This window comes from Myotis daubentonii, chromosome 7 (genome assembly GCF_963259705.1).
Source record: "Myotis daubentonii chromosome 7, mMyoDau2.1, whole genome shotgun sequence".
Taxonomy (NCBI): domain Eukaryota; kingdom Metazoa; phylum Chordata; class Mammalia; order Chiroptera; family Vespertilionidae; genus Myotis; species Myotis daubentonii.
The window spans coordinates 26436438-26461990 of record NC_081846.1 but is presented as its reverse complement, the minus strand read 5'-3'; the positions used below and the strand labels follow the sequence as shown (position 1 = coordinate 26461990).

Sequence of the window (25553 nt, the reverse complement as noted above, 5' to 3'; positions counted from 1 at the left end):
CAACATGCGTTCAATGTTTGCATTTTGGCCTCATAGTCAAGCATGTACTAAGGAGCGTGTCATTCTGCTTTAACTGGTATCATAAGCAAAGTGTGTTTGTGCTTTCATTGCAGAGACCTGAGTACTTGGACCCTCCACTATCTCAGCAATAGGCAAGCCTTCACTGATCTTGCCAATTTCTAAACCATCATGGCAGAGAAAATGGGGCTCACCGACGATATGTGGTAGTATTTGGCGGTTCTTATGCAGAATCCCTTGTAGTGTGGATGAGAATAAAATACCCCGACCTATTTGCTGCAGTCATGGGCAGCAGTGCACCAGTCCAACAAAAATTGATATTTTATGGCAACTATACATTTAATATAGAAAAATATTTCTCTAAGTGGATGAATCACCCACAGGATGATCCAGCTTGAGCCATGTCTACCCCTAACCCCACAGGCGATCCAGCACCATGAGAGATGCCCAGGGTACACACAGTTGATAGTTATGTACCTCCCTGGGTTGGCTTTAAAATGGGTTGTCTCAATTGTGACTTGAATGGTAAAGTAAATCATAGCCTATAATTTCCAAAGAAATAAAAGAAAAGCTCATTTTTGATAGGGATATTTTTCTAATTATAGAGTTGACTTTCAATTCTTCTCTTTTCTAGAACATGCAATAATTAACTATTTTATGGTGAATTATATATAATTACTGTCTTGGGGTTTTTGGCTGTATGTGAATAAACACCCGCCATTCACATTATACTGGGAAAGGCATAAAACTTCTAATCATATAGACACTGCTGACAAAAGTAATCTCCTATTGCACTTCAGGTGGAATTTTCTGTAACATTTAAACCTTTCAGTGGTGAACAGTATTAAACATCACATGATTTCCAGTTTTCTGTAGCTTTGCTATATCTTATTCTCTTCTACGTCTACAAAGACCGCATTGAACCTTTATTCTCTTGCCTCTTTAGACAAGCAGAGCTGGGTCCCAGTTGATTACTAGATGAAAATTTGCAGAACAGGGCTGTACTTTTTTGCTCTAATGTTGATTTTTTGTTCCATCCTGACCCAAAAAAAAAGTCACTTAATTCTTCAATTTCTAGATCTCTATATTAAACAAGAGGTTGCAGAGAATTTAAGAACATTACATTGTGTTTTTAAATTATAAAATCATTGTGTTTGAATTATAAAAATCATGTCATACTAAATGACCTTGGGTAATTTTTTTATATACCCTAGATTACCTTGAAGTCATTTGAAATTCTCTGGCTGCACATAATAGCAAATACCCAGAAACGGTGAGATAGGTTTCCAGTGTCATGGTGATAATGCTGAAAAGCCCAGACAACAATGATACGCTAACAAAAGATTTGAAGTAAGGGAAGGTTGTACATGAGAATGCAGAGGAAATTCTTGGTCCTAAAAATCAGACATGAACTTGAATTTTCCACCGTTACCAACATTTTCTTAAGATCTATTACTTTGAGGTAACTTACTGAGGTCGAGCACTACTAAATAATTTTGACAGTTTATCACAGTCATGTAGGGTCCCAGCCTTAACAGGTATTTTTCAGTTGGGTGGGTGTGGACATCAGAGATGATGGATTCCACAGCAGGAAGCTCAAGGGGGCAGGTGAGAGTAGATGCAATCAGGGGTGCCTGAAAGGCCCCAAGAGAAGAAGCAAGCACCAAGAGAGGAAGGAACGACTCTGGACACCAGCCCACACAATGTTTCTCTCAGCTAGTAGATGTAAGGACTTTGGGCTATTGAAACCATGATGTGGTTCTAGGAATCACTCAAGTGTATTTTCTACACTTGAGACTGTTTTGCTCTTGCACATAAAAGACTTGTGTATGGTCGATTGCTTTGAATGTGGCTTTAAATAAGAGGAAGAGAGGTTCTTAGATAATTGGATCATTCTATTGAAGAGAAGAATGTGGAGAAAGAAAATAAGAGAATGAGAGGATAGAAAGTATCTTTATTTCCTTGAAGAGTGATCACATATCTTGTAAGGGGGCCTCTTAAAGGCTACATGTAGGTGTATACTTTAATGGATTGCAGAAGTAAGAAAAAAAGAGAAGGCTTAAGAAGCAGTTTCTTATTTCAAATGCTGAAGAAAGGTCAAGGGGTGCTTCTGGAACTGTCTGAGGCTCTACGTTGGAAAATGAGAATTTTGTTAGCTATGAAGGGATCTGAGACGTTGAAAGCTCATTTTCAGATTTTGTCAATCATTGCTCACAATTTTGTCCTTCCCGTGATTTCCCAAGGATTAAATTTGATAATGAAATTTACCAGTCGGGTGGGGGAAGGGGGGAAGAAGGGTCATTTCCTTAAATATCACCTTCTATCTGGCAAAGGTCACCTGACAGTTACAAAGGGTCAAATCGGAGGTGCTCTATCTTTGCAGAAAAGTGGGCGGCATTCTTTTTTGGGAGGCTCATGAAGTAAGCTGGGTGCTGTGATCACGTGAATTGTGCAAGTGGGAGGTAACTTCAAAACACAAAACTCAGTAAAGAAAGTCTACAGCAGGAGAAACCAAACCAAACCAAACCAAACCAAACCAAACCAAAACAAAACAAAACAAAACAAAACAAAACAGTGGGATAGAAGATCACTTCACAGTTCTGCCATGTCACTGGCACCTAACCCGGCAGAATCGCCATGGTCAGCCTTTTCTTTTAATCAGAGGAAGTTGCTCCTTATTGTGTTTTTATAGTTTTATAATCCTTTTAAAACAGTGTCATGATCAATTAAACCTCTCTAGGTTGAAGCAGTTTTTAACCTATGCTGTTATTTAAACCATAGTTTCTGGCTATTTTGGGGGGGAATTCCTTAACACTTGACTTGATGTATTGGAAACCAGGGTTATGGCATCTCTTGAAGCGGTTCTCAACCTGTGGGTCGCGACCCCTTTGGTGGTCGAACGACCCTTTCACAGGGGTTGCCTAAGACCATCCTACATATCAGATATTTACATTATGATTCATAACAGTAGCAACATTACAGTTATGAAGTAGCAATGAAAATAATTTTATGGTTGGGTCACAACGTGAGGAACTATATTTGAAGGGCCAGAAGGTTGAGAACCACTGCCCTAGGGAATCCTAGAAGTTGGACCTGGCAGGGAACTTATAGATAACATTTTGTCCAATTCAGAGCAATGGGAACTGAATGAAGCTCAGAGATGTTTGCAGTAAGGTTTAAAATAGATCACAGGGGTTAAGAATGTAATCCAAAGCCAATGGACAGTTTGCTTCACTGCGTGAAGGACATGATATTAAAGTCATAACTATGTCATGTTCACCATGACCAAACCTATTAGGGCAAAGCCACAGGGAGGTTAGAAACCAATAATAGTAAATAACAGCCTTGAAAAAGCATGTTTTCTCCTTTCTAGGAGTAAATTATATTCTGGAGAAATCTGAAATCTCCCAGCATGAAGTGTATCTGAACTTTGAATCAGATTCCAGCTCAGGTTGGGGAATGGTCATGTGGTTCAAGCTTTGAAGCTGAGGCCCTGAAGCCCAGACAGTCCTGGTCTGTCCTGCAGTTCTGGTCTTGGAGTCGGGGTCACAGCCTGACCACCTGGGCCAGGAGGATCTGCTGAGCCTGCAGGGTTATGGAGCCAGGGTCTCAGGGCCTGGGCAGGGAAGCAAATGGGGCCATGGCAGCTGTGTCCCTAGTGTGAGCCGTCACTCTGAGCAAGGCTCAAGACTGCAGCCGGCGGTGTCTTTCCTGCAAGTCTCATCTCTCACAGGGACCGCTGCCTGGATGAGCCTGGAGCAAACTGGCCTCGTCTCCCAGGACATCCCTGCAGTCAGTGGGCTGTTGCACTTGAGGAGCCTGAACAGGAATTTGAGGCAGATGGAGATGAGCTTTGTGAAGAGTGTTTATTAATAACTGAACATGAGAATTTCTAATACTTGATGTGCTGTGAATTAACTCCACAGACTGAAAATGGTCATAACTGAGAAGTTAAAGCCCCAGATCCTTTCATCCTACAGCCGACGCTGCACTTGGCTTTGGGGATAAAGGAAATGGAGAACCACATAAGAGAAGTGAACCTCTGGGTACATTTGAAAGGAAAGATAATTTGAAGAGAAATCTAACACAGTGGTTATTATTCAGTGTAAACCCACCATGGCTTATCCTGAGGAAATAGGCCTGTAAGAGCAAAGCTATTCAAGAAAATGTGACAGATTTCAGGAGATTTGTCTTAAAAACCCTCAACCTTCAATTCTGACTTATTTTGGTAAAAGCTGTTTTTTCTTAGTATTCAGAGGCTTGCTAAAAATATTTTTGTCTTTTAAGTTTTCATTTAAAGGGTTGGGCCTCTTGAATTCTAGAGTCTGGTATTCACAACTTGAAGGTCTCCTGACTCAGAATGCTTTGGTTTCATGTTTCAAAGAAATGTTTGGAAATGACTCTGTGCCTACTCAGCAATGTTTTATTCTTAAAAAGATATATTTTCCTACCAAACTGCTATAGAAAGAAGTCAAAACTGCAGTGATTATCCAATCATTAGACCCCCAGTTTCTGGATGATTTCAGACAAATGACTCTGGCCCTTTGGAAAATGTTGTCCCCAAACTACTTGCAATATTAATGAGGAGGTTTACATTTGGGGAAGAAGTGTGCTTCTTTCCTTCTATAAAAATTTACTGGGCAAAACTAAGAGATTAATAAAGATTCAATCCTTGATATTTAAAAAGTAATTTAAAAAATTAGAATTCTATCTTGGTTCATCATCTCTATATTACACCCAATAACATTACCCCTGGATCTCTACCTAGTGCTTTTGGCATCTATGACCTTGTTTAATCTCCTTATTTACTCTGAATTTCTTACATACTTACCCTGTAAATTGGGTAGTGTATTGGTTTTCCAGCGTCGCCATAACAAAATAGCACAGAATGGGAGCCTCAACCAGCAGAAATGTATTTTCTCACAGTTCTGGAGGCTGGCAGTCCTCCATCAAGGTGCGGGCAAGGCTGGCTTTACACGTCCTGGGAGGACCTGAGTCAGGCCTCTCCTTGGCTTGCAGAAGGCCACCATCTTGCTGCCTTTTCCTTGAATGGACGTCCCTCGGTGCAGGAGCACCTGGTGTCTCTTCCTCTCATAAGGACACCAGTTAGATTGGATCAAGGTCCCACCTTAGCAGCTTTATTTTATTTATTTATTTTTTCTGCAAAAAGCTTTATTGTTTCATTTGGTCCAATGCATGGGAGAGGGTTTCAGGTGGTTAAAAGAATGGCTAATAGTTGCAGGGAGAGACTCAGGTATAAGCCAGAGACGCCAGGGGAATGCAGAGGGGCCCCTCAAAGGCCTCTGGGCTCCACAGGCTCCTAGTCATGCTTGAGGGTGAGCCTTTCCAAGAGATACTCATGCAGCCCAGCCTGGGGGCCGGCTGCCTCTGGAGGCGAGTCAGGTGTCGCCCATCTTTTTGATGAATTTCACCCGGAAGTGGTTTTCCCGGAAGTCACGGAGCTGAGGGTCTGCGCAGGCAGAACCCAGGGCCTGCAGCTCCAAAAGGGCCGGGGTCAGGCTCCTCTCCAAGACCAGGCGGCTTCCCTGGCGTCCTGAGTTTTGCCCCCTCACCTTGGGAGGCTTCAGCTGGTTTTGCATCTTTAAGAGACGCTCAGCGCCCTCCCTCAGGCTTCTTCGCCAACTCGCAGAAGAAGTGGCCGGTGCCCTCGAGAGCCACGTCGCGGTGGAAATAGAAGCCCAGAGAGAGGTGGGTGTGCGAGGCCCGCAGAGGCGGGCAGGCCAGGCGGTTGATGGCTGCCTCCACCTGGGGGGGTGGGAGGTGGGGAGGGGAATAATTCTGACGAATTTGGGAGCTCGTGGTTGCTCGGCAATAAGGAGTTAAGGTAGAAAAAAAAACGGTGTGTTGGCTGGGCCCGGAGGTGGTTCTGAAGTGGGGACTGGATAGGACGCAGGAGAGTGGCGGAGGCTGGAAGAAGGGGCCCCTGGGTCTGTTCCATCCAAACACTGTTGAAGCCAAGAGACAGGTCTGGGACCGCCGAGGGCACTGCCAGCAGCCTCATTTTAATTTAATAATCTCTTCAAGTAACATTCTGAGGAACTTCCACATCTGAATTGGGGGCCGGGGGCGGGGGGCGGGGGCAGGGCAGGGGGCATGATTCAACCCATAACAGGTGTTGTCACCATTTTACAGGTGAAGAAACTGTGGCCCAGGGAAATGAGTGGCTCAATTCTCCCACTACACAGATTCTACCTAAAAAAGGGAGAAATGTGTCTGACAATGAAAAATGGTGTTAGAGTCAGTCTTTATTTTAAATCATATAAAATCTAATTTAAGCCAATACTGGAATTTAGCTACAGCCTGACCTTCCATACTTATTGAGTTTATAGGATTTTAAACTTATAGGGTAAAAGAATCTGCACCCTTAATTCTCTTGGCCAGGCAGTCTAACATACTGCATCTGGAGATTAGGGCATTGACTTGTTTGGAGCCCTAGTCTGCTATCACAAAACTTTCCAGTTTACTTTATCTTTCTTGTTCAAGTTTCCTTGTTCATATTTTCTGTGTCTGTCATTTCCCCTTAGAGCTTTAGTCTTCGGCTTGTTTCTAATCCTGGCTACGTTTGTGGATCCATAGGACATTGCTTTCATGAAAAATTGATATTTCATTAAATATTTAGGTGGACCATGCTGTCATTTTTCTAGAAATTAGTCATATATCAGAATCAAAATGCCAACAAAAGTCACCTCTTTTTTTTTCCTTTCGATGTGAAAAATGTCCATGATTTATTTTTAAATGGGAAAAACAGATTGCAGGGCAGTTAAAACATAACTGAGAAAAGTAAAATTATGTATTACTTCTAGCTTATAAACAAAGACTTCCATAATATTTGTTAAGTACCTATCTCCAGCCAAACCTGAATAGTGAACTTTTTTTTTTGTTGTTATTGTAAAACATCTTTTATTCCATTACAGTTATGTAGGAGCTACCTAAGTAGCTTAGTTGGGAGAGCGTTAGACTGAAGATCTAAAGGTCCCTGGTTCAATCCCAGGTTTTAGCATTTTTTAGATGTTTATTCTAAATGTAGTTTCTGGTCAGTCTTACCCACAATATTTAAGGAGCATAGAGGAGGTCCCCCAGCCCCCATTATCCACATGGAAGACCTTCCAAGATCCAAAATGGATGCTTGAAACATTGATAGTACCTGACCCCATAGGTGTTTTTTTCCCTGTGCATATACATACCTAGGATAAAGTTTAATTTATAAATGAAGCATAGTAAGAGATCAATAACAATAACTAATAATAAAATAGAATGGGGTAATTACAACAATATACTGTAATGAAAGTTGTGTAAATGTAGTTTCTCTCTTTCACAGACACAAAATATCTCATTGCATTGTACCCACCTTCTCACTTAAAGGGAGCCCTTTATAGCTTCTCTTTGGCACATCCAAATTGCCAGCATCACTACTCTTGAGCTTTGGGGCCATTATTAGGTAAAATAAAGGTTACTGACCACAAGTACTGGGATACCTGGGCAGTTAATCTGATAATCTACAGGTACTAAGTAACTAATAGGTGGGGAGTACACACATCGTGGATACAATGGACAAAGTGATGATTCAGGCCCCAGGTGGGATGGGTGGAGATTTCATCGCATTTCTTAAAATATTGTGTGTTTTAAAACTTATGAAATGTTGGTTTCTGGAATTTTCCATTTAACATATTCAGACTGCGATTGTCCATGGTAACTGAAACCTCAGAAAGTGAAACCATAGGTAGGGGTGAGGAGTGGCTACTGTATTTGGTTCTCATGCCTTGAGTGGATTGATGGCTTTTCAGGGAAGGGTGGTGTCAGGTGTCCCGGTGGGAGTTTTTATATAAACCCACCAGCACATTAGTACTTCCTGCTTGTAATAGCTAACTGGAGTACTTGATATATATACCAAGCGAGTTTCTCCTAAGCTCAATGTATTAACTTACTTAAAATGGCCTCTACAATTTTCAGTAATTGTTAAATAACAGTTTCTGTGCCTGAAACCTGGCATGTGGTATGTTCACAGTCAATGACTCTTACTTTGACTACCATGATTATTTTCATTGGCTAGGAACTTTTCAAGTAGAGCTATGAGATATGAGTTGTTCTAAGGACGAGTCACCCCTCCATCTAATGAGGCACTAGTAAAGGCCATCTTTTTCCTGTGTTTTTCTAAGTGTTTTAAAATTCTGTATCAACAATTCCATGTTTCTGTATGGTAAATGTGAAAGGATATTTTCTCACCCAGCTTTAACTTTCCACAAAGGGATTTAGCTTCTATTTCAAAGGTTCTTACCTCTGATCCATAGGCAACAGGAGGTCTGTGAAGTCTCTGAAGCTGAGTGCAAATTTGAATGTTCATATGTAGTTGTCAAGTGTTTCGTTGGATTCAAGGTTTGTGACCTAGAACAAGTTTAGAAAAGTTAAATGCAGAGATCTCTTCACCACAAATACTTGCTGGTAATTTGTGACCTGACCTTTGAATTTTTCAAGGTGTGAGTGATAGAACTTTTCTTGATGATTGTCTTGTGCCTCTTGCCCAGTGCTTATCTACTATGAAGCAGGTTTCAGGAGGGAGCCTAGGTTGTCAACAAATTTTCTTCCCTCTGGGTTGTGGCTTTTAGGGACAAATTTCACATAGTGAAGCAGATTTGACCATTTTTGGAGACGCCCCTGCTACTTTGGGGTAGCCTTTCCATGACTCATGCCCCATCACTATGTTTAATCTGCTGAGGTGGGTCCCACTCCACCTAATTGTCTCTTTTTGGGGAGATTAAGAAAATTTCCTCACATTACCTTTATTATTCTACTTTTACCAGTTAGCTTTAATTCTTTTTCATGGCATTGTAGACTGTCTGGATACCAGGCAATGGCTGTCTGTTCTTCCATCTTTATATTATTTAATGTCTATAACCTGAATGATGCCTTGGCTGGTTTTGGTCAAGGGGTAGCATTTCCAATTCATGTCAGGCATTTTTCAGGCTTCAGACATTTAAATAAAGTATGAATGCTGCAGGTTATTCCCGCTTTTTCCCTGGAGCATTTAGCCACATTTTCAGAAAAACTCCTTTCTGCAAAATTGATTCAGGGTTTGTGTTTCCACCATGAGGCCGAAGCTAGTGAGGGATGTTCCCATAAATGCCTGAGGGCTAAAGGAGGGAGCCAAGTGCATGGAGAAACATTCAAGGTCCAACATCATGGTCCACTTTCAAACACACAGTCCATTGGGAGAGAGGCAGGACCTGGGTCTAAATGATGAGACCAAGTGCTCAAGGCCCCCTGGGAGTCTCGGGGAAGCAAATGGGGAGCAAGACTTCACAAACAACAGGGTTAGGATGGTTAGGCTTCAGGCAAGATGGACAACACTGTTCATTCTTCCCAACTATCTCTGCATTGTTCTTGCATGGGGTTTGGGCTCTGTGCTATTTGTAGACACACACACACAGTAGTGTTGGTGTCTAAAGGGAATTTGGATTGTATTGACCAATATAACTGGCAAGAGAATCAAGTCTCTTAAAATTCTCATTGTTTTTGTGATTACAAAATATACAAACTACTGAAACATTAAAGTTTTTACAGAACTCTGTTGCTTAAAAAGTAAAGACATTCCCAACCTTAAAGGTAATCATTGTTAACAATCTGTTGTCCATTCTTTTATCAGATTTTTTCCTGTGCACTGCTAATATAAAATGAATGTATAGACACATAAATACACTTACATTTTATACAAGAATTAAATCATATTTTACCATATATGAGGACTGAATGTCTAAAATAATAATGGAAATTTATTTCCTTTGATGTTTCTTTTAATGGAAAGAAAGTAAAATATGAAAGGAGGCTAAAACATGGAAACTACAGCCCTAAGTATAGCATGCTCCAAATTTTTGAAACATATTTCTACAAAATCGTAAGTGGTGGCAAATGGGTCTGAATGGTAGCAGTGATGATAGTAGTAAGAGGTAATTTTTATTAAATTTGTATTCTGTGTCAGGCCCTATTTTGAGCAATTTAGAGGAATTAGTTCATTTAATCAGTGATGCAGAAATCTAAAAAGCAGGGAGCAAAAAGGCATTTATAGCAATTTGAGGACATTGCAGAAGGAGCGTTGTGTGAGAATAGGAAGGTAATGACAAAGTACCAGAAAGAGCCCTGATGACTGGCAGTATGCAAAGCATTTAGGGAAAATGCTGCCATTATCCTTTTAAGGCCAGATGTCATAAATTGTCTGTATAAATCCAGTCAGTTCAGTAATAAAGATGTAATTATATAAGTGGTCCTAGTTTATGTAATTGCCATTTAGTTCATATTGATCACAAAAATGCCAAATTTGTTCTTTTTTTAAAATAAAAAATATTAATGCAAGAAAGAGCTGGTTCTTTGAAAAGATTAATAAATTTGACAAACCTCTGGCTAGACTCACTAAGGAGAAAAGATAAAGGTCTCAAATAAACAAAATTAGAAATGAAAGAGGAGAAGTTACCAAATTCCTTGTTTCAATTTCTCATTCTTAGTGTGGTGTTTAATTCACAATAATACAAAACACTTTTACAGTCTTTAGTATCATAATTTATGTGAAATTAGTTTTAAAAATCTGCAATAGTAATAAAGAAAGCTGGAATAATATTTACAAATCATTCTCTATGAAAATTTAAAATGTTAGCTAAAATTGATAACTTGGCCATTATGAACTTGTTAGGAACTGTGTACACTCTTTAAAGTCTAGTGTTTCTTTTAGCATTAGTTCATTTTGTTGCTACATTTGGGATCTGTAATGTCAGTGGCATGGAAATTAAAATTGTGTTCATGCTTTTCTTTCCCTCAGAGTCTGTGAATCTCTAAATGAACTCAGAATGGGTTCAGCCTCTTTCCTGGAAATCTAGTGGGTAATTTTATGGAGATTTTTCAGAATAATAGAGACAATAGAGCTTTTGAGGTAAGCAACATGAGAGAGAGAGGGGGGGGGGGGAGAGAGAGAGAGAGAGAGAGAACACTGAGAGAACAGAAAGAAATAAGTGGGTGTTTTTTCCTGAGAGCTGCCAGAAATTATAAGTAGATTAGAGACAGTAGTCTGGAGAGTTTACTTTTCCACACATGGGCTGTGGGCTTCTCCATAGAAATAAATGGAGTGAATACATGTATACACATCTCCAGTCCTGAAGCCACTAATTGTTATTATATGATCGGCACAAGCTCAGTGATGCCACATCCTTTACCACATTATTTTAAAATTGTACATTTCCACATTTTACTCATCTTTTATAGCAAAATATTTAGAGGTATTTCAAAAAGTAAATTCATGATTACTCAATGCCAAAATGCAGCGGCTTCTCACAATCTTTAACTTAGAAAACTTTAGAAAGTGGTCCCAATGGAATGTGACACCACAAGCTTAATCTATATACTTTTTAACCGCAGAAGCCTCTCTCTTATTCTGGATTTAAAATAATTCACTGTTTGGGTTTGTTTCAGAAGAAAGTTTATAGGAATAATTGGGTAGAGACGATGGAAAAGAATTGTCCTTTAGAGACTAGGTCTATGTACTCAACCTTCCCAAGAAGTTTATTCCAAAAATACAATTTCTAAGGATCTGAAATGTATGAAACCATCTATGTGTACTTTTATTCCCAATGAAATACTCCTGATACTTTTGTGTAACTGATGAATGTCATGATTAACTTTCTTTTCCTTTTGGAAGTAGCTTTGGTATTTCCCCCCAGGATAATTAAGGATAGATTTGGCAAATATCATTTAATATTCTTCACTTAGTTTGCATGCTTGGCCTGAGCTTCTCAATCACTAACATGCATTTTGACGTCTTTGTGGAGATGGAAGATCCATATTTGCCATCCTCTCCCTGTCATGATACAGGGTAGGGTTTTGAGCTTCTTTTATCAAAGTGCCACTAATTTTATTCCCATCAATCTTGCCTTCTAATGGAAAGGAAGAGGAGTTGTTAACTTTATCATAGGGACATTCTCTCCCGTTCAGCTGGCTGGAATTCTCTGCAAAGATAACTATCGGTCCAGGACTTATTGCTGGCCTCCAGTGATCTGTATGAAAAGTTAAAATGTTGGCTAGAATTCAGAGGTTACTTTTTAGTGCTAATAGAATTGTTCTTCCAGAAGGCCAAAGAGCACACACTTGGATCTTTTGCCAATTTAATGGACTTCTTAAAAAAGTACATTTGCCCAGAAATGAACATTTAAGCTCCCTGAATAGTTCCATGTAGTTAATGAATAACTCTTTCCATAAACCAAGGGCTTAGCTGGCCCTAGCCCTATACTAAGTAGTCTCTGTTCTTTCTCTCCTGTAATCCTCACAGCTCCACATTAGTCCCACTATACAGATGAGAGACACCAAGGAGTTTCAGTGGCTTGGGCAAAGTCACATGAACAATGGGCCAAGTCACATTTGCACTTCCTTGACCTCCAAGGCCTGGCGTACTTGTCCTATGCTCTCACCTGGATGGTGGCTTGTTGCTGAGCTTGTGTGTGTTATGGACTATTGAAATCTTGGCTTTCCAGGGAGTATGGGGATCTCAGGTCACTACTGACCCATGTGCAACTATGACCAATGCCCCCCTTGGTTCACCTCTATGATACATAAGCAGCAACTGCCTGTCTAGTGTTTGAGAAGAATGGCCTTCCATGCCCAGATCTAAGTTACGAGAAATACATGGAGGGACTGGCTGGCCCTTCCTAGGAAAGCTGAGGTGTAGGCGGAGGTAAAGTGTTACCTGATGACATTTGGTATTTACATGTGGGGGTTGAAAAATGTGAGCATATGCCTTACCCCATCCACACATTAATCAATCCCTGGGTGCCTGTGCGATGGGAATAGCCTTTGTTTTTAACCTGCACATCCCTGTCAAATGTACAACTGCAAATATTCAAAGATAATTGTGGAGAAGGAAGTTGACAGGAAAATAGGAGATACAGTAGTATTCCAAAAGTACTTGCCTCACAGCCAAGTCTCCAAATTGCTTGTCTAGGTCAGAACTAGAAAATTTCTTGAAACCATATCCCAAGGATGTTTTTACTTGGAAAATAAAAATCTAGATTTAAGACTGTTTTTAATTTTTTGGAGCCACAATTTCCCAGACTCCATCCCCTTCTCTGCTCTGCCTCCAAGGCTGTCACCTGCTCTCAGTTGGATTGTTAGAACAATCTTCTACCCTGCTTCTAGCTTCTGTCCTGGCCCCTGCATTTATTCTAACCCAGCGGTAGTGATCCCTAATGAACAAACCTGATCTTGAAAGGGCGAGGACTACGCCCTCCACCTTGCCCCAGGGTAAGGGCTATGCCCTCCATCTTACCTTGGCCATGTGCTCAGCAAGGCTTCTTCCCCAAAGCCAAGCCACTGCTGGCCACGCCCAGGATTTCTCTGGACTGGCCAATGATAGTTAAGGGAAGTACACGCCATCACTATGACCACATCCTGTGTAATGAGACACCGACTGGCGCCTGGCCAATTGGCAGGGCCCACAGTCCTTTCTCCTCCCCTTGCCCCACCCCCCTATAAAGCCTCTCTCCACACAGAGTTCTCTCTCTTGGCCACTGGAGCTTACCGTTGCATCAGTGAGTGTGGCAGGGGAGCCAAACCCGGGTTTGAAATGAATGACTCTTTGCTTTTGCATCGGACTGACGGGCTCCCTGGGGGTCTTGGGAACTTTGAAATCTGGGCACAACAATCTCACATTTCTCTGCTCAAAATTGTGCAAAGATGGCCATTTTCCTTAGGGGAACAGCCATTGTCCTTACAGTGGTTCCCAGTGCTGCCCTCACCCTGCTCGCTCAAGGGCAGGCACATTTACTCTGCGATGTACTAGGATATGCTCTTCCTTACTTCCTCACCTCCTTCAAATACACTAACCACCTTCTCAATGATGCCCGCTTCATCCTTCTTATCTATAATCGTAATCATTCCTCAGCCCCATTCCTGGCATTGTGGATCGCTTTAATTGCATCTTTCCCTATTTGCTGAGAGCTATAAACTCTCATAGATGATGCATTGATTCTTGATATAGCTGCTTGACTTTAGAGTAGTGGTTCTCAACCTTCCTAATGCTGCGACCCTTTAATACAGTTCCTCATGTTATGGTGACCCCCAATTTCATTGTTACAAATTGAACATAATTAAAGCATAGTGATTACTCACAAAAACAATATGTAATTATATATGTGTTTTCCAATGGTCTTAGGCAACCCCTGTGAAAGGGTTGTTCGACCCCCAAAGGGGTCGCGACCCATAGGTTGGCGACCCACAGGTTGAGAACTGCTGCTTTAGAGGAATCACATGTCTAAACTGTTACTCACAGTTCTGATTCTTTGGTTTTGTTTCAAGCCAGGCACTGTGATAGAGGCTGGGGATGAATGCTTTAATAGAAACACATGCAAGGATGTAGGGGAAGCTCTGGAAATGAATTAGTAAGACAATAGGGGAAGATCAGGGAAAAATTCAGAAGCATTTTTTGATTCAGGGAGAAAGATAAGAAGAAATCTGCAAATCAAAGGAGAGGAGTATTATTCTTTTTAGATAAGAATAGAAGTGGAAAAGACATAGAGGTATGGAAACAACCCCTTTGCTATATACAGCAGAAGTATAGCTTGAGGGTGAGTGTAGGTGGGATGGTGTCATGTGGCTGGCGGTAAGGTTGGACCAGCGGGCAGGGCCAGATAACAAGGTTAGACCAGTGGATAGGACTGGATCATAAAGGGCCTCACACCCTGCTGAGGAGTCTGGACTTGATCATATAGGGTCACTCCTACAAGTTAATTTAGAAAGTACTGCATTTCTCAAATGCTAACCTGCTCACTATTAGGGATTTTTCTAGGCTTGACTCTGAGTTCTTTAATTAAGAAATGTTTAATTTTCTCTGCTTAGTCTAAATCCAACATCTCATATGCACATAGAAGTTGAGATTCTAGGGAACAGGATTTCAGTGCATGCTGTCGGCTGAGTCAAAATGAATATTATTTGTGTAGACTTTCTTTTGTAAATATATGCACAAGTCAAATGAAAAGCAATTTTATTGTATCATACTATTTTTAGGTGCATGACAAGGAACTCACAGTTTAGTATATTAAAGAGATTTCTCCATGGGAAATAACCATATTGAGATCATTGGCTTTTTAATAATTTCTTTCTTAATTGTAGAATTTCCTTTAGCCATTTCAATGAATCAAAGTTCTCAGGAGTAAACAAAGCACACACACAAAACAGATTCTCCTTCTCCTCCTCCTCCTCCTCTTCCTCCTCCTCTTCCTCTTCCTCCTTCTCCTTCTCCTTCTTCTTTTGATTTAATAAAGGTTTATTTTTCAAAATATACAGCCGGTGAGATCTGTTGTTCATGCATCTTCTCCAGCAGCGGGGGCGTCCCCACCTTTGGTGTTTCTGGTGTAAATCACTTGAGCTCTGTGCTTTGAGACTAAGAAGTCCTTTACTAAGAAGCTCCTGAAGGACTGCTCTGGCCAAGGAGCTGTGAATCTTCAGCCTCTCAGAGACCGCAGCCGGGGTTTTAAGCTTGCAGTTGGGAACTTCCTTACAGAGCTTGTCATATGTGGCTTTGTCAAACAAGACCAGGTTATTGAGCTTGTCCTGAACTTTGCCTTTGGAACACTTCTTCTTTTTGGCCATGCCCCTGACTTGTTCACGGGATCTTTGTCTTTCTAGACTGACTTTCCAGCATCTTTCTTCTTCTTGTCCTCCTTGGGTGGCATCGCGGGACTCAGAGAGCAGGGATGTGCTGCCGCTTCGCCAAGATGTCTCCCCGAGAGCAATGTTCAGATTCTTTAGCCCTGGTTCAGTGGCAGATCAGTGGTTCAGGCTGTTTAGGTCACCAGTGAGTCCTACCATGGCAGAATGTGATGGGGAGAAATACTTCTGCCGGGGTTCTTGTTCCAGCATTAAGAAGGGTTCAGCAATCTGGAGAAGGCTGTGTGTAGATTAAATAGGAGTCCCGAGATGAAGCATAACTTTGAAAGGCATTGGGGGTCAGAGGAGCCTAGCTGAAAGAGCTAAGATCTAAGTTCTAAGGTCTTCAGTTCTCCTCGTCCTAGGACTCCATGCTTTTTATTAACACAATTTGTCCTGAGGCAAGGCAGAGGTATACACATCAAAGGGTATACACAAGCATTGTCAGATGGGGGAATTAGCCTACAGCTGTTCAGGTGTTTGGCCAGTAGGAGGCAATAACATGTAGATTAAAATGCCCTGAGCCGTCTGGCAGCTGAGCAGTCATTTTAATGTATCCTATTCAGGTTTGGGGAAATGCCATCAGCCATTCCCAGATTCAGCCCTGCTGTCATGCTGGAATTGGTCTCCGGCATACTTCATTTCCCAATGATTCCATTGATCCTTGGAAGGTGCTGGCTGCCATAAAAGGCATCTGTGAAGACTTGCCCACTTGTTTACATTGAAGGTAAAACAGTCATCAATATCCAGAGATACACAATGAATCATTTTGCTAATTATTGGACTGAAATGTTTTCCTACAAGTGCTCTCAGTAATCAAGTCGCTTGAGGTCACATTCTTACAGGAATCTTAGTATTCATTAGAATGAGCCTAGAAATGTCCAGTGATCAATGATTAATGATGTGTCTGCCTTGATTCTTAGTGCAATGCAGGGATCCATTGGCTGTTAAATCTTGCTTGTTGGAAATTACTGAAGTGAGCTTTAATCTAAATAATCAATTTTTAGTATTTGATAAAATATTCAAGTTCATCCCCTTGCAAAATCAAAATCTGCTTATTATGTTAATGTGGTATTTGCAAAGCAATCACCATGATTTCAGCCCAAACTCCTCTACCCCAATTCCTTGCAAATCAAAGTAAGTCAGCATTCAATATGCATATACCTCTAGATCACTGTCAAGTCAAGTCAGATAAGACACAAGGCCTGATTAACTAGGTTCTAGTTCTGGCTTCATCAGTTGTCTTTGCAAGTCAATTAAACTATCTGGCCTTCAGGTTTGTTTTTTAATGTGTAAAATAAAAAAATTGAACATATCCTACTTAATTAAAATTAAATATTTATAAAACCATAAATCATTCTTTTGCTCTTATTTCTGGCTCTTATAACTTTCAGCTTGTAATTTTCAGGTAATAAACTCATAGCCTGGGCACTTAGTTATATCATACTCCTGAGATGACAAATGAGATGAATAAAAACAATCTGTAAATTGACAACTTAGTTATTTTTCTATAGCTTTCATTTATTTGTACCTATAAATAGGTGATTAATAACAAATTTTATGTGTTTTTAATAAGTATCAGGCCAATTAAATGTGAATTTCTAAGAATTGGCATTAGCATAAGTTTTTTGTTTTCCCCCAAGGAAGAAAACTATCTTACCAAGTCAGTATTAGAGTGAACTGTAGTTGAGTTTAACAATTCATCAAATTTGCTGAAAGTTTCTATTAAAACCATGATTCTAAGGGACTGTCTTAATAGATGGTCTAGGTTAATAGGATTGGACTGTTTAAAAATTGGTAGGAGCTTTGCTTTAATGTAGTTGGGGAAGAAATGAACACTACCTGATAAAGCACAGGGCTCTGGAAATGGTTCAGTCTGAACCCATATGTGCACAGGTTACTTTTAAAAACTCCCAAAATATGTTAATAAGCAGCCAGGGTTAAGGGACCTACCATACAGGTATTTTGACATTTTCTTTTCACATTTTAGGTGAATTTCACTGTGTAAATATGTATCTAGAGTTTTCTAGACCAAAGTAATCATTCAGCTGAAGTAACTCATGCACAAGAAAATATTTTTGAGTATCTGCAAAAGTGGCTAACATCAGAGACCCTTAAGAAAGAAAAGTGCTCCTTTTTTTTTTTTTTTTTTTTTAGCTAAAACACAAAACCACTACAAGGATAAAGTTAGATCCCATGAAGGGAAAATAGTTTTAGATAGTCTCTGTGTGTATTTCATGTTTTAAAGAGATTTCATCAAGGTCTTCTTTGTGATGTTTAGAAACATTGAACCATCCCAACACGTAAGTAATTACACTGGACAATCAGATGCATGGCCTAACTATTTGTTGGTTGCCATAGAAACAGATGGCATATAGGACAATGTCATTTTCATGTACTTTTATTGCTTTTAATAAAATACATTCATTAATGGACCTGTTATTTGGTTAAATCATTGTTAGGTGTGTGTGTGTTTGGTTAGGAAAACAATTTGGGCCCAGATGCCTATTTTGTGCATTCCTTGTACCAGGGAATTTTGCCACAGATATCCTTTGACCACATCAGCGAATCAGAAAAGAATTTAGGAAGCATACTGTAATCTCCAGAAAACATCAGCTACCAATCCTCTTGGAACTTGGAGAATGATACAACATATCTGTTTATTCACAGTGATACAAATGGGCACAGTTTCATTAAAATTCTGTCCAGAACAGCTTACTTTTCAGTTCTTCTAAAGATATACTCAATTAACCAAATGGCCATGCATTCTTTCAATTTTTTAAAAAAATGTTGGATTTGTATACCACATATTCTTCTATAGAAAGCAATTTTATTGTTAAGCAATGTCTATTCAAAATTCAAGATTTAAGAGAAATCCTAACAAAACAATATGGATTATTTTGCAATATTCCTCAAAAATGCATTTGATCCAAGTTAATTCGTGTCCTGAAAATAAATTATTTTAACTTCCACTTGAGCTGAGGCAGTCATTCAATGGCTAGCCATTGCTTCCAAGATAAAGGTGGACTTTTATTCTTCCTTTTAGCTGCACTGTCTTCTTCCATCCCCTGCACTCTCCAAGTTCTGTGGGCCTCAGGACTCTGCCTATGCTATTTTTACTGCCTGGATGGTTATTCCTAGCCTTGGTGACCTTATTAAGTCCTATTCACCTTGAGATCTCTGGCTCAGGGAAGACTTATCTGACCAAACTCAGATAATTCAGGATCTTTAATTCCATCTACAACCTTAATTCCCCTTTGCCACGTCATCTGAGGACATTCTGGGCATTAGGATGTGGACCACTTTGGGGGCCATTATTTTGCCTGTTTATCACTGGTTCCCAGTTTATGTGGGGCTGTGCCCACAGAAGTAACCTAAGCAGAGTTTCTTCCATATCTGGAAGCTGGGCTGTCTTCATTTTTATGTCTATGTCTTTCACTTTATTGCCAGCCTCAACAACAGGACTACTTCTAAGCCTACCTAATTTATTATATGCCAACATGCCTTCTGAGAAGGCTAGAACTTTGCATAAGCCAATTGACTCTTTGGACCTCAGTTTTACCAGTTCTGAAATGTAATAATGGAATGAGGAATTCTATAAAGTGTTGAAATATAAACCCTCAGAATTTTCAAACATAGTATAAGAACAAGATTTTCTAAGGATTGTGGTTTAGTAACCGTGAGAGTTTTAAATTACATTTTTTTCTGAGACCTGGAAACAGAAAAGGTTCAATGTCTCTATGACTTCTTTTTGCAAGTCCTTTTTGCAAATTGATTCATGGAGAACTTTGGTAAGATAAATGAGCATACCTGGTACTTGGAATCTAATTTTAGAGTGCTAAGGAAGAATTTGGACAACTTATGATACACAAGATACTAGTAAGTTTTTAGAATGCGTAATATTTTTTTAGATTGATATTTACTGGTTCTTTGACATACAGATTCTTGGCTCAGCTCACAGAACCTCCCTCCACTAACCCTTAGATAAGCGGTTCTCAACCTGTGGGTCGCGACCCCTTTGGGGGTCGAACAACCCTTTCACAGGGGTCGCCTAAATACATCCTGCATATCAGATATTTACATTACGATTCATAACAGTAGCAAAATTACAGTTATGAAGTAGCAACGAAAATAATTTTGTGGTTGGGGGTCACCACATGAGGAACTGTATTAAAGGGTCGCGGCATTAGGAAGGTTGAGAACCACTGCCTTAGATACTAAGGATTGCCACCCAGCTAGCTCCTCCTGGATTCTGTCCCAGCAGGCACTGATTTTGTACATCTCGTAGAATTCATTAAATTCTCAAGGTTAAGCGCCTTTTGCCCACTGCTAGCTTCCAAAGAATCTGGAGGTTTTATTCCTCAATGTTTCTCCTACAGAGACTTTGAATATGAGATGTGCTTAAGCAAGATTTGTGGAATGAATATATTTATTCGAAATGATATTTTAGGGAAAGCTGGAAGTAACAAAGAGGCATTTAATCTCAATTCATGGTAGTAAATAGAGGTCATAGCTAATGTTCAACAGCTTATCAATGCTCTCCAGTGGACAGAGTAAATGATAATACCCATTAGAGGTTGGTCAAGCCTGTAATTTAGTAGATTAAATAGTTCCCACTTTAAGGTCAAAGAGAGGAAACATTTCTTCAGTTAAATATTATGGGTCATGGTCATTATTTTGTGAAACTATTTTCTGTGCACATATCACAGGTAAGCCACTATTAGTTAAGTCTTTTTCACCCGCCTGGAGTCTTGGTTCCTTCTAATTGAATCACCAGTCCCCAGTTCTTCCCGGCTGGCTTCAGATCAGATGGCACTTGGGGTTTAGGCCAAATGTCACTTTTTAAGTGACTCTGATTCTCATCATCCTATGTAAAGTAGCTCCAGTACCCAGCCCAGTATGTGGCACATTGTAATTGCTTTTTAATATGTTGTTTAAATAATGCACAGCCAGGGTTGGTAGGCAAGCTGTGAACCATTTCCACAATGGACTTGGACTCGGTGCTGGAGCTCCACTGGCCTCCACCACCCTCCGTCCACTGCTCCTTCTCCACTCATACAGCTATGCTTTCCTGGCAGAAATGGACAGAGCTGGAGACACAATTTCCCTGATGCAGTGTAAAGTGAAATGTGAGGCTCCTGGTTCAAAAATCAGGAACACAGCTTCGTTCTCCAGGTTCTCTCTCAACCAATTATGATGTTTTTTATTTGTTATTTAATGTCACGGTCTCTCTGCACAGGGATATTCCCAGGCGGACCTCCCAGGAGCCGGGGCACATGCCCAACCCCCACCCTTTGGTTCAGGTGCTCTAGCCTCCAAGGACCAAGGATGGCAAGGAGAGGGACCCACCATCTGTGCCCAGGAGGGACTGGGCGGTGGGACAGGCCTGAGAGGAGGCTCCAGCCCTTGTGCACGCTCCAGCAGATTCACACAAACTCAACCATAATGCTATTAAAGCAATAAAAACAGAGGCATCAGCAGATCACGCCCCACACTCAGAGGAGTCCACCAGCCTGCCCAGAGCTCTGTACTTAACACAGCTCCCAAGGGCTCCCACCCCTCTGCTCCTCCAGAGCAGGACCCAGCACTTGATTCAAGGCTGACAGTGCAGTAGAGTATTTGGAAATCACTCTCAGTGTTGGGATTTCCCATTCATCCGTAACACCTCCTAACTAGGGAGCTTGCAGTCTGGCTCCACCATCCTCACTCATAGGGGCCAGGTTCTCTGGCCAGGAGATGAGCCTTTTTCTGTCACATCAACCAGAGAGCAGCGGCTTGAACTCCTGGGAACTCCTTCTGTGTTGATTTAAGTTTGCAGATCCTTTAGATCTCATGGCCATTTTATAGTCCCATCACAGAGAATTTGTGTTTTATTTTCTTTTGCTTCAAGCAGTGGTCTAAATGGTCAAACCCCAAAAGGTTATTTTCAGTAGAACTTTTTATGATATATGATATATGTATGTATGATATATATGTATATACTATATATAATAAATATGTATTTATAGTACATGTAATATGTATTTATTATATTATAATACATCATAATATATATGTAATATAAATATACATAAAAATATCTGCCTTGTATTTCCCTCTACCATAAAACGGTCACTAATCGTAACCCTAAACCTAACCCTAATGAAACTGATCATACTGTTCATTTTTGCCTACAAAAAATGTCAATTTTATGTGGTTCAACTTAATAAAATATACTTATCTTTTATTTTTCCCACTTGCATGTAAGCTACCAAAGAGCAGAGAAATATGTCTATTTTAACAAATTTATTGAGGTGTAATTGACATACCATCAACTGCATATATGTAAAAGATATAATTTGACACGTTTTGTTATAGGAAACCATCATCACAATCAAGATAATAAACATACCATTACCCATGAAGTTTTTTTTCTAATTCCTCCTTACTGCATTTTCCCATACCACTAAATGATTCCATTTATATAAAATGCATTTACCTATCTTCTTTCTGTCATTATATATAAATTTGCATTTCTTAGAATTTTATATAAATGAAATCACTTAGTATACAAACTTTCCTGTCTGTCTTCTTTCAGTCAGCACAATTATTTTGAGACTCATTTACATTGTTTCATGCATCAGCAATTTATTGTTTTTAATTGGTGAGTAGTATTTTTTTGCAAGGATATACCGCAATTTGTTTATCCACCCATTGGTTGATGGGTATTTGTGTTGTTTCCAGTTTTTGCCCTTTGCAAACAAAGCTATGAACATTCATGTAAAAGTTTCTGTATAGAGATATGCTATCTTTCTTTCTTTTCTTTTCTTTTCTTTTTTTTTTTTTGCAAAATACCTAGAGTTGGACTAGTGGGATCACATGGCAGGTATATGTTTAATTTTATGAAATTGCCAAACCATTTTACAACATGGTTGAACCATTTTACATTTACACCAGCAGTAAATGAGTGTTCAGTTGCTCCATATTTTTGCCAACATTTGTTATGGTCAGTCTGTTTTGTAAGGAGTAGTATTTTTAATTTGTATGTAGTAATATCTCATTGGTTTTAATTTGCATATTCCTAATGACTGGTGCTGCTAAGCATCTTTTAATGTACTCATTTGCCATACATATTTCTTCCCTAGTAAGTGTCTATTCAAATCTTATGTCCATTTGTTTTATTGAGCTAATTTTCTTATGAGAATTTATTAGAGTTCTTAAATACTCTACATTCAAATTTGATATACATTTATATATCTTATATATAATTTATATTATATACATATATTTATATTTTTATATATTCTATATTCAGGTATGAAAGTTGCAAATATTTTCTCCCAGACTGTGGCTTACTTTTTTATTTTATTAATAGTGTCTTTCAAAGAACAGTAGTTCTTAATTTTGATAAACTTTATTATTTTCTTTTTAAATTGAGCTTGGTCATATCTAATAAATCTTTGCCTAACCCTAGGCCATAAAGATTTTCTCCTATGTTTCTTGAAGATTTGTAATGTTAGGTTTTGCATTTGGGTCTATGATCCATTTTGAATTTGGTTTTGTGTATAGTGTAAGACATGGATTGAAGTTCTACACAAGAAACAAACAGCTGTGGAAACGGAAACTATCTGAGTGAAAAAGACTTTTATAATTTCAATTTTTTGTTTAAAGCAAAAGTGTTAGCAAAATAGCATGGTGTATAACATATAAGTAGAGAGCAGGTAGATTGGGATAAGTTAAAGAGGGTATTATGAAACCTAAAGAAACCATTACATAATACAGAGAGTTATAGCTAACATACCAGCAAAAGATCTGAAAGCAGACAGGAAAAGAGGAGAAAGAGAACAGATGGAACAAATGGAAAACAGACAAGACGGTAGTTTTCAACCCAACTACATCAGTAATTGCATTAAATATAAACCACAATGCCAAGGCTGAGCAGCAGCCCCTGAAGGATGGATGAACAGATTACCCAGACACCGTTTGACAGTGCAAGAGAGGGCTAAGGGGCCCCTGGCTTTAGTAGCCAGAGCAGCCTCCTTTGCCTGCCTCATTAGGCCTTTAGTGGAATTTTTATCTTTAGATACAATCACTAGGGTGAGTAATCTTGGGAGGACACATGTTTACATTGTACTCAGGCAAGGGCATCCAGGGATTAAGCATAAGGATTCCAGTAAACACCCGGGGGTCTGCACATACACAGACTTGTTTGGAAAGGTCAAGAAATAATTAGGGGCACTGCCTTCAACAGTTCCGTAAGTCTCTGCTAGGTCGGAATTCCAATAAACAGGCAGGTGGCATTTCACACACTTCCCTTTTATCAGAATGTCCTCCTTACAAACTTTCTAACCAAGTTTCTTGTGCTTCCCAAAACCACAACATTTTTTTATATTCTGATATTAATTATTCATCATTAGCAAGAGGGGTGTGAGGATGTGGGTAGATATGGTCTGTTGGAGTTGGTAGAAGTTTTCTTTTGATTCCTTACAATTTCTCAGTAAAGTTGGATGTGCGCTCATTAGCTGAGAAACTGCTGTCTAATCTAACCGTCTCCCTTCAAGCCAAGCATCATCCTGAGTTCATGTTTATTTTTTTAATTTAGCCCTGAACAGGTGAAGCTTAAAAGGAAAATTCCAGATAAACACTAACTCTCTGATTTTAATTGAACAGAAAAATAGGGAGCTGAATTTGTTTTGACTGCCTTAAATCTAAAAGTAAAAAAATAATAACGCACAGCTAGAAATCTCTGAGCTGAGCAGCTGCCTCATTTCTCTAGACAGCTTGCTAAGAATTAATATTAAGTGGTTTCCATTTAGACCTTTCCAGTTGCAAAGATAATACATCACAGCAGCAACGCCCCACCTCCCGCAGCTTTGAGACATGTGTGTCTGTCCTTGTCCAGTGTATTGTTTCCCACCAGCCCATCAACGAATATTTCTGGAGTTCTGAACATGCCAGCAGCATAGTGCTAGATATTGTTAATGTCCCCCTAGTTCAAGATCAAGGGGTGTCAAATTAATTGCTGCAGTTCCCTTCTAAGAGAAAAATCTCTCCTAAATTCAAAGAACACACTGGAGAGCTCTGTTTCAATTGCTTTGCATATCATCACACTAAATAAACAAAGCTTTAAAAAGGCCCACAGACTCCACGGAGGTATCCTCCATGTGCAAAAACATAAGCATATTTCTGTAGACCTCACTTTACAAGTCCCGATCCAGCAATCTTAAAGGATGAAAGGTAGTATGGGATGGGAACTCTGAGGAAGGGTGTACAACTAGTGAGTAAGCCACCTGTTTGAATTGACTGTGAAGAGCCAAATTTGTTCCAAATAAGGAACAAGTGACACCTAAGAAGGCCTCAGTGCATTTGGAGCTAAAATAATTTAACATATAATTTAGCTATATGAATATCTGCAGTTTGCAAATAGAGAGATGTCCCAAGGTGTGAGATGAAGTTTGGCTTCTTAAGACAAAATTTCCCTTAATTATAATCCCATAATTTAGGAAAGGAACAAAAGTATGGATGTCTCCTGAATAGTCTCTGTTAATTTTCAGAATGCTCCATCTGCCACCTTTTGACCTAAATAGAGAGGACACCATTTGGTTCTCCTAAAAACTGCATTGTTCTATCCTGCTGTGCACTAAAGTTGAGATAATTAATATCATAGATTTTAGGCAGTGTTTGTGTTTGTGTGTCTTTGTGTGTGTGTGTGTGTGTGTGTGTGTGATTTTTTTTTTAGGGACCACCAGCAAGACATATTTAATATATTAATGTTTTCCTCTCAACTGCCACATGTGGCTGTGAAAAGTTCACTACTGCGAATGGAGATTGTGGAGGGAAGGGGCCCAGTATGCAGAGAG

At 39.7% G+C, this 25553-nt stretch overlaps 1 non-coding gene across 1 annotated transcript; it reads left to right on the top strand.

Annotated features, from left to right (window-relative positions):
- Positions 1 to 6963: 6963 nt before the first annotated feature.
- On the top strand, positions 6964 to 7039 carry TRNAF-GAA (transfer RNA phenylalanine (anticodon GAA)). The gene has a single exon. It is a non-coding gene; the product is annotated as a tRNA-Phe (tRNA).
- The last annotated feature ends 18514 nt before the right edge of the window (positions 7040 to 25553 follow it).